At 40.9% G+C, this 16,591-nt stretch overlaps 1 protein-coding gene across 2 annotated transcripts in view; it reads left to right on the top strand.

The window, feature by feature from the left end:
* C10H1orf21 (chromosome 10 C1orf21 homolog) overlaps positions 1–16,591 on the top strand; it is a 192,248-nt gene that overhangs the window by 87,430 nt on the left and 88,227 nt on the right. The window lies entirely within an intron of this gene.

Genomic DNA, 16,591 nt, shown 5'->3' with positions numbered 1-16,591 from the left:
TGAGTTCAAGCCCTACACACACACGCCTGATAGACATGCAAAACCCCCACCAACTAAGGCAACCTTTGAAAAGAAGGATGTTTCCACTTAAAAGTTGAGAAAAGAAGTTCTAGGTACCCTGGCTCTTCAATCTTAGGCAACAATAAGCCAATGGCTTCTGGGAAACTGTTGATCTTCTCCTGTAGATGCCACTAATCCCAGAGCCCTGTTTGGTACTGCCCACCTGACCACTTACTGGCTTTTGAGTTCCCTAATTTTGAATTTGTCCCTTGGAAGATCAGGTTCTGCTCTGATGAAGCAGGCATGTGTGATCATAGTTCCAGTTAGTCTAAACAGCAAAGGATTCTGATTTTATGGAACAATTTCAACCATTCTGACTCTTCCTTGACACTGGGTGGCCCTCTCATTTATGAGAACTGCCTCTTCAGCTTTTACTAAGGAACACCATGGAGATCATGTTTATCTTCAGATGTACCATTCAGTCACTATCAAATGATTCTGTGGTTTGTCAGTGCCTGGCTTTTGGTACTTCATAATGGTTGATCTAGTCCTTTGGGGAAGACCTGGGAATGCTGCAATGGAGTCTATGTTGTATTAAAATGTGCTGGGGTGAGGGCAAGAAATAGTTTTTTTGTTTGTTTTAAAGAGATGCATTTGTTTCTGAGAATTAATTGACCTTTCACAGTGGCTACCTATAGATATTAGACCTGTGGAGAAAAATAATGAATAGATAGATGAACATCCTGATGAAACTTGATCTAGAATACTGAGATTGTGGTATCTGGGAAAAGGGCTAATTGGAATCAGAGCCATTACTGTCACCATCAAACACTTAACTTTCAAGAGAAAATAACAGACTAGCAGGGATTTTTTAAAACTAGTTCTATGTGATGTTCTGTCATTTTTATTTTTACAATAGACCTGCCATCTATGAGCTGCTACCATATGTTAGACACCGTGAGGCATTTACATTCACGTTGAATTATCACAACAGCCCTGTTAAATATGTGCCATCCCAATTTTGCATCTCCAGGGACTGCAGCACCATTTGACTTATCTGGTACAGGGTTGCCTGGCTACCAATTAATAACAACAGCATCTCTCAGACTTGATTCTGCCTCTCTTTCTCTATGTCATTTCCTGGTGCCTGGCTGTCTCCCCTGGGTCACTCATCTTTTAATGTGATATACTGTGTGCAAGACCTTTTACTAAATACCATGGAGATTACAGAAGCAAATAATCCACAAATCTTGCTATCTAGGACTCCAGGAGAGAATAAGGAAGTGATTCAACACAGAACAAGTCAAATACCAGAAAAGGAAAAGAAATCTATTGTGATAAGAATCAGAAGGATGACATGGGGAATGAAGCGTGCAGAATCAGAGCTGGTTTCTTACAGAGGTTGCATCTGAACCTGGTCTTCCAGGGCTGGTAGAATCTAAACCTGTTGGATAAAGGTGCAGGAAGGAGCTAAGTAAGGAAAAACTAGAAACAATGTAAGGCTTATTCAAGAATTAGGAGTAATTTGAGTTTAATCCAGAGAAAGCTAAGTGTTAAACTGTGGCAAACTTTGAATACTAAGTTCCAGTGGTTAGAAAGATTGAACAAGATTAGGTGATATTTAATAGAGTATACTATGCTTACATTCTGCTTAGCAGTGAGGTCACCTAACCATTTTCTGATTTAGTTATAACTTGGAGAGCCAGGACGAGTCTGTTGTAACAGACCAAGCATATTTTGCAAATGTTAGAGTCTGATGACTAGCCTTTTACTAGTTAACTGTGGTCGGTATCACACATTTCATGATCTCATCCATGTTCAAGAGTGAGCATTTCTTTCTTGAGCCCAAGTTGGTGAGCCAAATGGGGTGGCCCTGCTCCACTTAAGGCTCTGTCTCCTGGTCATCAGAGTCATAAGCCAGTAGGGGCCCTACTTCCACAGAAGGGCAAGAGTGTGAGCCACACACAGGATGCCTTTGAAGCATGGACTCAGAGCTGTCACACTGTCACTTGCCTCTGCGTTTCACTAGCCAAAGCAAGTGAGACAGAAAGAAGCCCAAAGTCAAGAAATAGGGAGTTCATTCTGACAATGATGTATATCCAGAGCTGGGAATTAGGATTAATCAATCTGCTCCTAGACTAACATGTCCTTTTTATCTTGATGGTCCCATGTGTTTTATACCCATAAAGTGTAGTTAAAGTCCAGGTACATGACAGGATTACAGATATTTCTGGAGCTTGAGTTTAAATATGAAAAGAGAAAATCCGATCCAGGACACTATTACTTATATTAGTTTGTAAGAATCTTACAGAATCCCAAGATGATCATTGATGGAGGCAGATGATCAGTAGATCTGCATTCATTTTAACCACTTGTTATCTTTGACACTCACTGGTCCTGTGATCTATTATTGAACAATAAATTACTTCAATCTTAGTAGCTTGCAACAGCACTGCTTTGTTATTTGTCATAATTCTGTGGGATGGCTGGAGTCCATTTGCGATTCTCCCATGGACCCAGTCACAAAACTGGGATCTCAGCGGACACAACTGCCTATGATGTTCACAAGACCTCTTTTCCCAGCCAGGTGAGCATTCTTTTCACATGGTGTCTGTCATCCATGACAGGAAATAGAAACTAGCAGGCCTCTGGTCCTTGTAAGATCTGGACTAAAAGGTTAAGGAGTGTTACTTTCATTTCATTGAGTTGATCTAAGCAAGTCACAAGATCAGTGAGGGAGCCAGAGACACTCCATATCTGAATGTGTGCTCAGTGAGGAGGATCCATTGACAGCCATCTTTGGAGATGGGAACCATATCCATTGGAGAGGCAGTTTACAATTCCCTGACTGCACATTCTTTGAACTGAACAGAATGGCCTCATTCACTTTTTAAAAGTTAAATGTTTTAAAAATATTTTGAAAATGTTATTTCAACATATTGGAGATTTGACAGAATTTGTGAAGGGCAGCATATTTGGGGATGGCTCTGAGGGTGAATACATGCTCATATTTGATTCTTTTCTCAAAGGTGTTAATTTCATAGAGTCTGAAGACATGTTGGGGAGTTTTGATATTGGTGTCTTTACACAAATGGTATTTTTTTTATAGTGCAGCTTGGTCTCTATAATGCTTGGGTTATTTAGAAGACCCAACACTCCAAATGTGCATGATAGAATTCCAGTACAAATCCACCATCTAGAATTAAATGTCAGCTGGGCATCCAGACTCCTGAATTTCAAAGAAATTAGGAAATCATTAATGAAGAACTTTATCACTGGTATTATTTGCATGTATATTTCCTTTCGCTGAATGTAGAAGCATAAAAAGTGTCAAATCAAAATCCAGTTTACCTGGAGGGGCCTTCTCAGATGTCAAATCCTGTTAGAAAGGTACATTTCTACATCGGATTGTCTCTTCAGTGGTCAGAGGAGATGTAAATAGTAGTGAGATAGTCATTTAGCAGACAGCTGGGCACACTGCCAAAACCAGCTTACAAAACATAAATAACCAGCAAATTCAAGTGATCATTAACTAGTTAAGCAAGTGGTAAGGAAAGCCAAGTGCCTACTGGATTTCTTTTAATAGTCCTTCACTTAGAGTGTTAAAGTAGAACAAAGTCAGAATTTGAGACCATCATTAGATTTTCAGCCTAGCCCCAATGTAGGGGGACATAAAACACTTTACATGGACTTTCCCATTTACTCATTTGTTTCTATTCTCCCACTATTGCAGACTCTAGACTTGAACTACTTTGGGCAGTTCCTGGATCTTCTGAGTCTTCCCCTCTTCTAGTATCATAGTTGAGTTTGTTACAACCCATCACTTGCAGGATAGCAAAGTCCTCTGAGCCTTCCTTATGATCCAGTTGTTTCTTTGCTCATGTTTACTATTTTAAAGTTTTTGTTTCATATATTAATTGAATTTTTACATTACCAGATTGCTTTTTTCTAAATTATTCTTCTGTTTGTGTTCATTGTTGTGCTCCAGAACTTTCCATACATTTCTAGTTCTGTAACCATAAAATTCTAAATCCTTTGTCAACACTGAAAATCTGAACATGGCCCATGTCCACCTTAACAGCCAGCCTTATTTCATATTCCATGCCTTCTAGCCAGACTGGGCCACTCAGCCTTGCAGCTTCATCCTATGTAGAATGTGACCTCATTCCTCATGAGCCCAGTAGCCCACCATAACATAACCTCTGCTGATGTGACTCTTTCGTCTGCTTGTGTCTCTTTACATCATGCTTATTTTCCAAATGTAGAGGGTAATGTGAGGCTTTTTCTAATACCTGCAGAATCCCTTCTACATCTACTCTCGTGTTTGATGTATTTACTTAATGTATCTAAGCTCTCTCTTGTGTGCTGGTTAGCTTTCATAATGAATAGGCTCAGAGGGCCTCCATCCCTAACACTTTAGGCATCTCTTACTTCACTTTTGCAGTTTTCTCTTTCTCACACTCTTTCTGGACCATCTCCTAGGAATAAACCTCAGAATATGCACCTTGTACTTCCTCAGCACAATTCTATTCTTGGTCCATTTCTTATGTACATTTAATAAGTTTTTCATAGAATAACTGGGTGGAATTGTTAAGAATTGCAGTCAATCTACAAATTTATTGTGGAGACTTGGCTTACTTTATTCATTTATTCATATGTTACAATGAATTTATTGACAACTTCTGCTGTGTAGTTGAATAAACTTGTGTACTTTTCACATACTTACACACACACACACACACAGAGTGCATTGCCCAATGTCTGATACAGAGAAAGTATTAAGGTTATTTTCTTCTTTGAGTGGTTTCTGGGCTATTTGGGTGGGTGCTGACTTGTCAGGAGAGGCTGTGCTCTCTGCCAGAAGCAAATGGACAATAGAGCTATTTTTCACTTTTATAACCTAACTGCAAGAAAACAGAAAATCAGTTCTCAGAGTCATCACAGGGACATGTGGGCAGGGCAGGGTGACTCTGAGAACTCTGTATTTCTTTAGTTTTCTATTTATTTTATTTTATTATATCATATTGTAAAGGTGATTACAGAGGGGTCACAGCCCTGGAAAGTCAGGGAAAAAGCTGTGGGATGGGATCTCCTCAACTTTCTGGTATCATATGGTGACAGACAGGGAACTGGAGCCATAAACAAGGCTAGTGGGTACTGGGAGAAGCTCTACAAAAGTGGTAGCCAGGGCTGGGAGTTTGGCCTAGTGGTAGAGTGTTTGCGTAGCATGCACGAAGACCTGGGTTCGATTCCTCAGTACCACATATTCATAGAAAAAGCAGAAAATGGTGCTGTGGCTCAAGTGGTAGAGATCTAGCCTTGAGAAAGCCCAAGGACAGTGCTCAAGCCCTGAATTCAAGCCCCAGGATTGGCAAAAAAAAAAAAAGTGGCAGCCCAATGAGAGTGGAGGTGACATGTTTCTTTACCCATAACAATATAACAAGTCTCTTCAGAATAACATGCTCCTGCAGACATCACAGATATTCAGAATAATCGCTGCTTCCTAGGATCCTGGCTGGTGTTTAGTGCAAGCACCTACCTGGTAGTGTCCAACAAGCTGTGTCCACCTAGTATGTCAGTATCATTTAAGCTGTGGCTTTACTTTGGAGAGACCAAACTACCTTTCACTTCTGCCCGCGGTGGTTTCTTTTGCCGCCGAATTGTTACCGAGTCAACGAACAAAACTATTGGACTCCTACTTCACAGTTTATAAGATATGTTCATATATAGTTATTATGAACAGGGGCTATGCATAGGTTTGACAGTGGCCCTTGAACTGAGAAAGTTCCTTTTCAGGAATAAGATACCTGTCCTGGACATTAAATCCAAACTAGACTTTGCTCTGGACAGCAATTGGTATCTGATGGTTTGAGCTTAGCCTTGGGTTTGAAGGAGGATGCCTGGAGACTGTCGGAAGAATTAGGGCTATTTTCAATGGACCTGAATCACAGCAGCATAATAACCCTGAATAATGGAAACCTGGAGTATTGTTTTAAAATCCTGGCTGAATATCACTATCATAAGGCTTGGCAAGTTCCTGAGGCACTCATTCACCTCAATTTCCTCCCCTGTTGAGAGGAATCTGGGGATTTACCCTGCTACCTGCATAGGGATGTTGTGACACTTACTCATGGTTGTCTATGGATCTCCTTAGCAACTCCTGAAAAGCAGAGTGGACATTTATTACTATTATTATTATCATTAGTATTTTATTGCTGTCATCATCTTGTAGCCTGAAGAGACATGAGCCTCTGGTATATTCAATTGTAACTTCTTAAAATAGTTGCTGTGATTCTTTGATTGCAGTGAGGAAAAATGCATGTTCAGTTAAACTCAGAGCCGCAAGCTTACTAGGCAGGTACTCTATATTTAAGCTATCCTCAAGTATCCCCCCCGCCCCTTTTAGCTATACTTTGTTAGGAAGGCTCTGGTGTATTTTTGCTAGGCTGACCTTGGATTTTGATCCTCCTGTGTATACCTTGAGGGTTCTAAGATCACCACATTGGGCCTGACTATAATCTTTTTAGAGTTAAAGAGTGTATTCAAAACTATGTGTTTGTTTTTTAAAAATAGGGTCAGGAGTTTGGCCTAGTGGTTAAAGTGCTTGCCTAGCATGCATGAAGACCCAGGTTCGATTCCTCGGTACCACATACATAGAAAAAAGCTGGAAGTGGTGCTGAGGCTCAAGTGGTAGAGCTCTAGCCTTGAGAAAGTCCAAGGACAGTGCTCAGGCCCTGAGCTCAAGCCCAGGACTGGCAAAAAAAAAAAATAAATAAATAAAATAAAATAAATAAATGTTGCTATTTTATGAAGGGCTTTTGATGTGTTTCCTGGGCATTGTGAAATCTCTCCCAGGGGAGAAATTTTTATCATTAGTAATAGCATCTGGGCACCAGAGATGTTTGCCCAGATCAACAATTGGAGGCAGTTACTGGCTTTTGCTAGTGTTGTTGAATCTACTTCATGCAGTATATGAAACTGTTAGAGTACCTTGTGTGCCTCAGGCACAGTGCTAGGCATCAGGCTGTAAGATGCTGAACGTGGTCTCTGTCTGTAAAGAACTGATAAAAAGGCAATAGACTGACATCTCAGCACAGTGTCAGAGTCTGATGGGAATAATACAGAAGGGACTCTCATCCCAGCAGCAGAGGAGACCCAAAGAGACAATGATTAAGGTCTCTGCTGACTAACAGACAAAGGAACTGAGCTGAGGCCGGAATTTGGGGCTGAAAGGCTACAAGAACAAAAGCTCAGGAGGTAGCTGTAATTTTGAGTGGGGATGAAGAAGATAACTAGATGTCACATTTCTTGAAAGTTTAGAGAATGTATACTTTCCTTTTCTGAAAGATCGTCATAGACTATACAAAAATCATATTGGGAATCTGGAAGTTGGATGAATATTTGGAAAACAGAAGACAGAGATACGGTGCTAGGAGATTTATTCTCTAAATACCACCTTCACTTTAGGTTAGATAATTACAAACCCTGAAGTAGTAATTGAAGAATGCAGCCTTGCATGTATGCAGACACTGTTATCATCTGAGCATGACAGAACCAGCTCAGACAAGATAAGACAGTGTGGTGTTTGTCCTTAGTAGGACTAGATGACTCTTATTTCTTCCTGCACATGGATGGCAGTGTCCCTAATGTTGTGTGTGCTAGGCATCATATATATGTGCACATGTACATATTCTTCACATGTGCTGACATCAAAAAAATACTAAAAGTCCATCCCTTGGGGAAAGCAGGAGAAAGATCTACCATGAACTCACCCACCTTTCCCAGGAACATCCTTCAGCTGTGAACTGTTTTCTGTTGAGTAGTTTGTGATCATCAGTGGGTATTATAGTTTGATTGTGTTGCAGATAACAATGTCCTAAGTATAGAGGAAAATGGCTTCATCCAATTAAGAGCTTCTCCTGCAATACTCCTTAGCCAGGGGGTGTCCTTTGGCCAATTCCAAGGTTAGGAAGCTTCCACCAGAATGCTGTTTGTAAGCAGGCTCTCCCCGCTCATGGGTGGTAGATACAAAAGAGACAAAACCAGTAGTCTTGTCCTTAGAGTTCATCCTGTTTTAAAAGAGGCAACATTTATGCAGAAGAAATAATCATTCAGCAAGAAATTGAGACTTGTAAGCATGACTGCTGTTCCATAGCACAAAAATGCCCACTGCTGTTGTGGGGCTGTAGTCTGACTGTGTGACTCCTAAATTTTGTGTGATGAAATCCTCACTTTCAGTGGGATGATATGTAGCAGGTAAAATCTTGGTGAGGTGAATGGGTCCTCAAAGGGCTCTCATGAATGGCATTACTTCTAGTAATTGAGGCCTCTAAGCCAGGCATGGTGGCACACACCGACCCTCTTAGAATTTAGGAAGCTGAAGTGGGGAGATCCTGAGTTCCAAGACCACACAGTGAAACCTTGACTCAAAACAGAGCCGTAGTTCCAAGCACTGCCTTGCCCCTGCCACCCAGTAGAGACCCACAAGAAGTCCATCTGTGAGTATGCAAGTCTCAGCAGTCACCAGACCTGCCAGCCCTTTGATTTTTGTACTGCTCAGCCTCCAGAGTTGCGCAAAATACATCGGTGTTACTAAGCCATTAGACTGTGGTGTTTTGCTGTAGCAGCTGAACTGAGTAAGACACATGGCAGTGGGACAATCAGTGTAGACCTTCTGTAGGAATCAGGTGAAGTGAGAACCAAGATAAAAAGACTTCATGCTTGGAGAAAATGAAATGAACTCTAGGATATGGAAACAAGAGTCTGATCTTGTGTGATTGATGTTCTTAATGTACTATGTTATTTCTCTTCTCTTTTTTTTGCCCTTATGGTTAATCTCATATTAATACTGTATCTGACTTTGTTACTTTGTATATTATATATATATATGTTTATTTGTTTATTTGAAATAGGGAAGGGAAGGGGGTGGGAAAGAGTAATGGGGACAGGAGAAGGGGTACCAATGTGTTAGAAGTAATGCTCCCACTACCCAACAAATGTAACTGTAACCTGTGTCCTGTAGCAGGATACTGTAACAGTATCCTGATGATAAAGAAAATGTAGCCACAATTCAGCCAATTGCCTTTACTTTATGATCACTGGATGTGAGATTCTTGAAAATAATCAAATAATTTAATTACCTGTAGTGCCTAACATGTAGCTGACATACAGTTGCTCAATAATTAATGAATAGAGGTAATGATGGCTGTTGTTACAGGATGCCATTTTGTTCACTTGTGGACAAGGCAAAGAGGCTGTGTGAAGCTGTGTGATTTGCCTAGGTTTACCCAAGGCATGTTTTTGTTTGTTTGTTTGCCAGTCCTAGGTCTTGAACTCAAGGCATGGGCACTGTCCCTGAGCTTTCTCAAGACTAGCCTTCTATCCTTAAACCAGAGTGCAACTTTCTGATTTGTGTAGGCTAGGCAAGCACTCTACCACTAGGCCACACTCCCAGCCCAGGGCCATGTTTTTAAGAATCTTGATTAGGAGCTGGGCTATGATATCCAAATCTTGGTGAACAGTAAGCAATAAGTGTTCATAAAGAGGAGGCAAAGAAGCTGCTCTATTAGCCATAGTAAAGGAGTGAGGAAACATGCAGAATGCAATTCCACTATTCCAGAAACTTCCAGCCCCCTGGAAAGAAAAAACTTCACATCACCTGTGTTGGCTCATCAGGCACTGATTTATTGTGTCTATTCTGTGTAAGGTTTTTTGGCTTTGCAGGGTTGCCTGAAATAAGAGAAAACTGAAAAGCGGGAAGTAACTGGTATAATTCTGGTTTTTATTTAATGAGCATTGTCTTAGGTTTCATTAAGTTCCTCAAGCAAAGAAGAAATCAGAAACTTGATGGAAATGTTGTATGTGGAGTGGGGAGGGAGATTGACAAATTATTATCAAGATGAAATCAAATCTTAAGCCCTTATCCTTACGCTCAGTTTTAGTTTTTCTTATTTTCTACTGTCAGTGAATCTTTGGAGAAGTATTTCCTGCTAAAGAAATCAATGGGCCATGTATTGTGTAAAATTTTACTAAAACGAAGAAAACAGACAGCTACAGTCTATTAAGACATTTGCAGCAAGCACTTGGCTTTGGGGCTAGAGATCTGGAAATTTGGAAATCTGAGTGTATTGGGGCTCTGCCAAGGACTGCCAAGCACCACAGCTGACCACTGTGGGCTTCGGTTTCAGTATCCTGGGAATGAAGCTAGGTGATTGTCAGTATCCAAAGACTCAGCCCTCAACCTTAACTGCTCCCTAGATGGTAGATGGTTCACTCAGTTGCATCCTGCATTTCTTTGCAGTCATGGGAAACAATATATGTAACTTCATTTTGAGAGTTGTTTTCAGAAAAGTGATGATGGAGGATGCATTCAGCCAGTCACTGTGTGTGTGTGTGTGTGTGTGTGTGTGTGTGTGTGTGTGTGTGTGTGTGTGTGTGTGTGTGTGTGTGTATGTCCTGAACTGAGGGCCTGGGTGCTAGCCCTGAGAATTTTTGCTCAAGACTAGTGTTATAACATTTGAGCTACAGCTCTACTTCTGCCTTGGTTTGTTGTTGGTTTTTTGGGGAGAGGTGGAGTGGAGAATTAGCATCTCACAGACCTGTTCTGTCCCATCTGGTTTTGAACCATAATCCTTAGAGTCCAGACTCTGAGTAGCTAATACTCAGGTGTGAATTACCAGCAACCAGCTTTATTCATAGATTTGCAGTCCAAAGTTGATCATGGTGTTGGTTACAGTTTTTCTTTGTAAGAATATTAGAAATATCACCAATGTCCACTGCAGTTTCAAAAGTACATGAGCTACAATGTGAGAAAGCTTGATGTATACAGGATATTCCTTCTTCTACTAAAGACTGCTTTATCTTTCACCCAATGATGCCTAAATTGGTGCAGCTACTAGTCAGTGATGGATACAAATTATAATTTTGTTTTAAAGTTGCACAAGAAGGAAGGCTAGGGTAGATTGATTCTTTTGTTTAAAAATGATTATGAGCCAGACACTGTGATCATGCCTGTAAATCCTAGCTACTCAGGAGTCTGAAATCTAGTAAATTTAGATGTGATTTTAGCCTGGACAGAAAAATCGGAAGGTTCCTATCTCCACTTAATCAGCACAAACTGGGCTAGAGATATGGTTTTAAGTGGTGGAATGTCAGTTTCAAATAATCAAAACGCCAAGTAAGAACAAAAGACCCCAAGACCTTTGGGTCTAAGCCCTAGATCTGGACACACACACACACACACACACACACACACACACACACACAATGAAATCCACAATAGAAAGCAGAACAAAAAGAACAACTTCTTCTTAAGTTGCACTTTCTAAGAACTATTGCATTTTAATCTCACACTATGTCTCTGTATGTGTTGATTTAGGCAGATTATAAAAGAGCAAAAGAGTGTCAAAACTTAAAAGTCCAATTCTAGATGATAATAAAGAGATAATGTTTCCATGGTGGTACATGCATGAATAAACATTCTGTATATACATACATACCAACATGTAACTAACAGATTTTTTAACTGTGAATAAAATTTTCTCTGATAGTTTTTGAAAGTTTGCATAATTAAAGTTTAGACAGAAGGGCAGAGGTTGAGGAGTGCGTGACTAAGGCTGTGAGAATGCAATGATAGTAGTTACTTCCTTCTTAGTAATAGTCCAGGTTTGAAGTTATGGTAAATATGGGTATTCATGTCTTCATTTTAAAATCTGTTTTTCAAAGCTTATATATAATACATAAGAATTAAAAGTAGCCAATCATGGTGGCTTAAACCTGTAAGCCAAGCTACTCAGGAGGCTGAGATCTAGAGGACTGTGTTACCAGATCAGTCTACCACTCCCCTAAAAAAGTTCAACAGAAAAAGCTTGTTTAGTGATATGTGCCTGCCATACCAGATATGAGGGAAGCATTAATAGGAAGATCATTGTCCAGGTCTGCTCAAGCATAAATGCAAGGCAGTATTAGGTATGATTCTACTGGTAGAACATTTGCCTAGCACATGCAAGGGTCTGAGATCAAACTCCAGGAAAAATCACCACTTCCACCACCCCAAAAAAGAGAAAAAATCAAAGGTAAACTATCAGGGTGTAGTAAAAACAGCACATCTACAAAAGTATTTTAAAAATAAAAAGCACATTCTTGAAATAAGAAATTTCAAGTTGAAAACACAGCCACACAGGTACAAATCCCTATTTGGACTGTGTTTTATTTCCATTTTGAAAGCCAAGATTAGCTAAATTACATTTGGATTCCCTTTCCAGCTAGAGATAGCTGTACTTCACCGGGTAAATGTCATTGTTGATTTTGTTCTGTAACCACAGAAGGAATTGTCTAAACAAAGTATGAAGAAGTGTGCATGCGTGCGTGCGTGCATGTGCATGTTTCTGTGTGTTCTGGTACTGAAGTTTGAACTCAGCTGTTTTTGCTCTTTACTGGTACTCTACTACCTGAGCCATGAGCCATGTCTCCATATCTGACTTTTTGCTGGTTAATTGGAGATAAGAACCTCTCCGATTTATCTGCCCAGGCTGGGTTTGAACCTCAATTCTCAGCTGACTGAAGAAGCATGTTGGCATTTATTGTGTGTATTTTAGATCTGATCTCTTTCTTTAACTCAAGGAAGTGTTATTGAAAAATGGTAAAGACCTTAAGTCCTGACAGTGGCTTTTCTCCTTGTTCCCTGGCTTCTTTCTTTTGCTTTGGTTGTGAAAATGCTCATTTTTAGATATATAGTATGCTTTATATGCTGGCCAAATGCCTGAAAATCTCAATTACTCATTCAAGAAGTGTTTATTGAGCAAATTCTTCTAACTGGCTCTTCTTGCAGATAGGATATGTAATAATCCGATGACTGTCCCAGTATGCTTACAGTCTAGGTTTGAACCAGCTAGTAGCAAGAGAGAGGGATGTATGTGGTCAGGGTGATATCTGTGGAGCAAGCAGAATAAAAGTGGACTGAGGGTGACAGGCAAGACAGCTAGTTTAGAATCACCAGTCAGAACAGTCTATCTGGAGTTGATCTTGGTGGAACTGAACTATATAGGATGATACCTGGTAACACAGTATGTTTCAGAAGCGGAACAGCATGTCAGATCTCCATGTGGGAGCTTGCTGTGGTAAACTCAGAGTGGCAGCTGGGCCCTGGAGATCAGTTAAGACCTGTATTCTATTCTGAAGGTAATAGAAGGAGTCAGGAAAGGGTTTTAAGAAGAGGAAGTCTGACAAGAGCTTTTGCTGCTACTGGGATTTGAACTCAGGGCCTCATACTTGCTCAGTATGCTTGACTTCTGTCATTTGAGCCTCCAGTGTTGCATTTTTTTCTGGCTAATTGAGGATGAAGTCTGATGGAATTTTCTGCTCTGGCTGGCTTCAGACATCTATCCTCCAAATCTCAGCTTCCTCAGTAAAGATAACAATATGAGCCAATGGTGCCTGGCTGACATTTGAAGGATTACTCTCAATGGGGAGAATTGGTTTTTTTTTCTTAAATAGGCACAGAAATGAAGAGTAGAACCTAGCATTCAACTAAAAAGCAGAGTGGCTATAGTTATATCGTATATATTTAAAAATAATTAGAAAAGAGATTTTATGTTCTCACCACAAAATGGTAAATGTTGCTGTGTGTGGTAGCTCACTCCTGAAGCTACTCAGGAAATGGAGATTCTGAGGATCGTGGTGAGGCAACCCAGGCAAAAAGTTTGCCTGCTAACAGTTTTTTCCCCTCACAATACTGAGGACTAACTCAGGACTTTTAGCTTGCTAATCAACAAGCACTCAATCTACAACTTGAACCATAATCTCAGCCCTTTTGCTTTTAGCAGGGTTTTAAGTAGTTTTAGATGTTTTGAGCACTTGCTCAGCCAGACTCATAACAAGATCCTTTTTACTCCATCTAATGCGTGATTGGTGCCACAGGTGTGTACTTCCATACACAGCTTGTTTTTGAGGTAAGATCTTACTCATTTGTCCTGACTGGACTCAAACAGCAATCTTGTCTCAACCTCCTGAGCAGGAATTATTGGGATTATATATAAATCACCACACCTGGCCTTCACCAACATGCCCAGTCTGCCCAGTTACCTTTTTACAAAAGGAGTTGGGACAGAAGCCAAGAAGGGTGGCTCACATCTATAACTCAGGAGGTGGAAATCAGAAAGATCTGGATTCAAGACCAGCCTTGGCTAAAAACACAGTTGTCAAAGCCAGATATGATGGCACATAGTTATCCTCATTATGCAGGAAGACAGTAGGAGGATAGGTTGAGGCCTGCCATAGAAAGAAGCATGCCAGCTATTGTAGATGTGTGAGATCACTCACAAATATGTGGTCTTTGGCTGTTTGATTGGCCTCCACAGATTGTGGCAAGTAAGATAGACGATAGAATGGCCAAGTGGAAGGCAGTTGATAACAGGTTGATTAGAAGGGAGTTTAGGGAGACAAGGTAAGGCTGCCATGGGAAGTTCTGAAGGATCCACAAAACAGGCAGTCAGTTACCCTTGGGTTCTCACCAGTTAGGAGAGCTACTGAAGGCCTAGCACAGGAAGGATTTCAAGGCTGAAATTCTTCATCAGGAGTGAGTGACAGGAGCTGCTTTGTAGGATAGCCTCCTCTCATAGTGCTCAAGACTGGTTCTGGCAATAGACATGGTATGGGTCTCAAAGGGAGTAAGGCATTCTGGTGGGCGGAGTATCTCTCAGGGTATGTGCAACATGATCATCTGATGTCACATGCCCCTCTATAGGTCCTGCAGGGAGGAGCTGTGTTCACCCTGGTTTGATCAGAGGAAAGGTGCAGTGTGCATGCAGCTTTAGATGTAGAACATTACAGAACTGGTAACTGCTGATATCCAGAAAAATCCTCAAAAGAGAGCCAGGCCTCTGCCTAACCCTGAGAGACTTAGTTCTTGATGCTGTCCTCCCAAAAGAATTTGAAGACATATCAAGGAAGGGACCAAAAAAGTTCATTCGTACAGCAAAGTGAAAGAAAGATGGATAGATAGCACACTACTCAGACAAGAGTGACCTGCTCTCAGGTCAACGAGTGCTCTAACATTGTGGGGACTCATGGTTGGAGCATGGCTCAAATTCAGCTTAGGTAAGTGCTTCCTTTTGTTCCAATACCTGGTCCAGTCTGTCATCCTTTCTGTTACGCCATTTTTAAGCAGCTAAGCCAGAGATTTTGAGGTTAGCCTACTCACTCAGCTTGAGTCAGTGATGTCTGAGCACCCCTTTAAAGAAAGGATGGATTCTGCTATGTATGCTCCTTATAAGTCAGATGTCAGACCCTGAGATAAGTAAAATGGTTAGTTTTTTCAGAATGGGCATCTTTCTGGGGCCTGAACTCAGGGTCTGGGCATTGTCCCTGAGCTTTGTTTCTGCTCAAATCTAGTAGTCAACCACTTGAGTCACAGCTCTATTTCCAGCTCTTTTGGGTGCTTCATTGAAGATAAAAGACTCGTGTACTGACCTGTTCTGGCTGGCCTTGAACTTTATTTGGATTTTAGTCTCCTAAGTACCTAGGATTACTTGAGCCACTGACACTCAGTTTTTCTTTCTTTAAAATGTCCTTACTTAGTTTCCAGAGCACACTAATAATTCTGGACAAAGCTTGTGAACAGTGTAAAGCTTAAAGCAGAGAAAATAATGCTTATATATTTCTAATACAGCTAGTCATAAAGATAGTGTTTGTCTCTGAATTCCTGCTGCACTCTTCTATGCCTTATTTTCCCTGATTCCCCTCTTGACTCAGACTTGAGTAAAAGAATGCTGAGCCATGCCAGGCTGTACATCCATCTGCCTTGAAAACCCTTGTACTCAGAAGCTTTGGCCAACTCAGGCCTTCAAGTACAAGAGCATTCCTCACAGGGTAACACTGCCTGCAAGAAGCTAGAGAAGATGAGCATAGAACTGTAGCTGTCATCGTGACTTCTTTAGGTTGTTCAGTTATGTGTGCCTTTCCAGCTCTACTGTCCACTGGGAAGCAAAAGTCTGATTTAAATCATTCAAGTCCTAGAAACTACAAATCCTTTTGCTGTCAGGTGCCCTCTTTGAGGAAGCAGAATGAAAAGTCAGCTATGAGAATGTTGAAGATGTCTTCATCTGCATTTAAATAGCTTTGAAATAGATGAAAAGCAAGCGATGAGGACCATCCTCACATGCACATAGCTCACCTAGCTACTGCCCCTGAGTGCTGGACTTGAATTGATTTGCATTGCTTAGATGTCTTTCTGAATGAATCCTCCTTTCCTCTCCCCCAAAGAGAAATCTTCAGAAAGGTTCCCACCTTCCACATGCAGATTGAGCAGAATGTGTTTCTAAAATAGACTTGTTCAGAGCTACCTAAGGGAAATGTGCTCTTATTTACCACACCACTCACTATTATTAAGCCATGAGGGAGAGTATGCACCCTCCGCTCCCTCTCCCCCCCCATTCTCTGTGCTATCACTGTCAGACCCCTTTTCAGTCTCCAGAGGAAAAGCACTTGGAGATTCCTATCAACTGGAAGCATTGTTTTGTTTCAGGAGAATGAGGCTCTGGTGGGACGAGGTCTAGACTTGTCAGAGGCGAGGATGGCAGAGTCTGCAGTGCCA

Source organism: Megascapheus bottae, chromosome 10, assembly GCF_031878675.1.
Source record: "Megascapheus bottae isolate mThoBot1 chromosome 10, mThoBot2.hap1, whole genome shotgun sequence".
NCBI lineage: Eukaryota > Metazoa > Chordata > Mammalia > Rodentia > Geomyidae > Megascapheus > Megascapheus bottae.
Note: the sequence above shows the minus strand (reverse complement) of the source record. Positions and strands in the feature narration are given on the sequence as shown.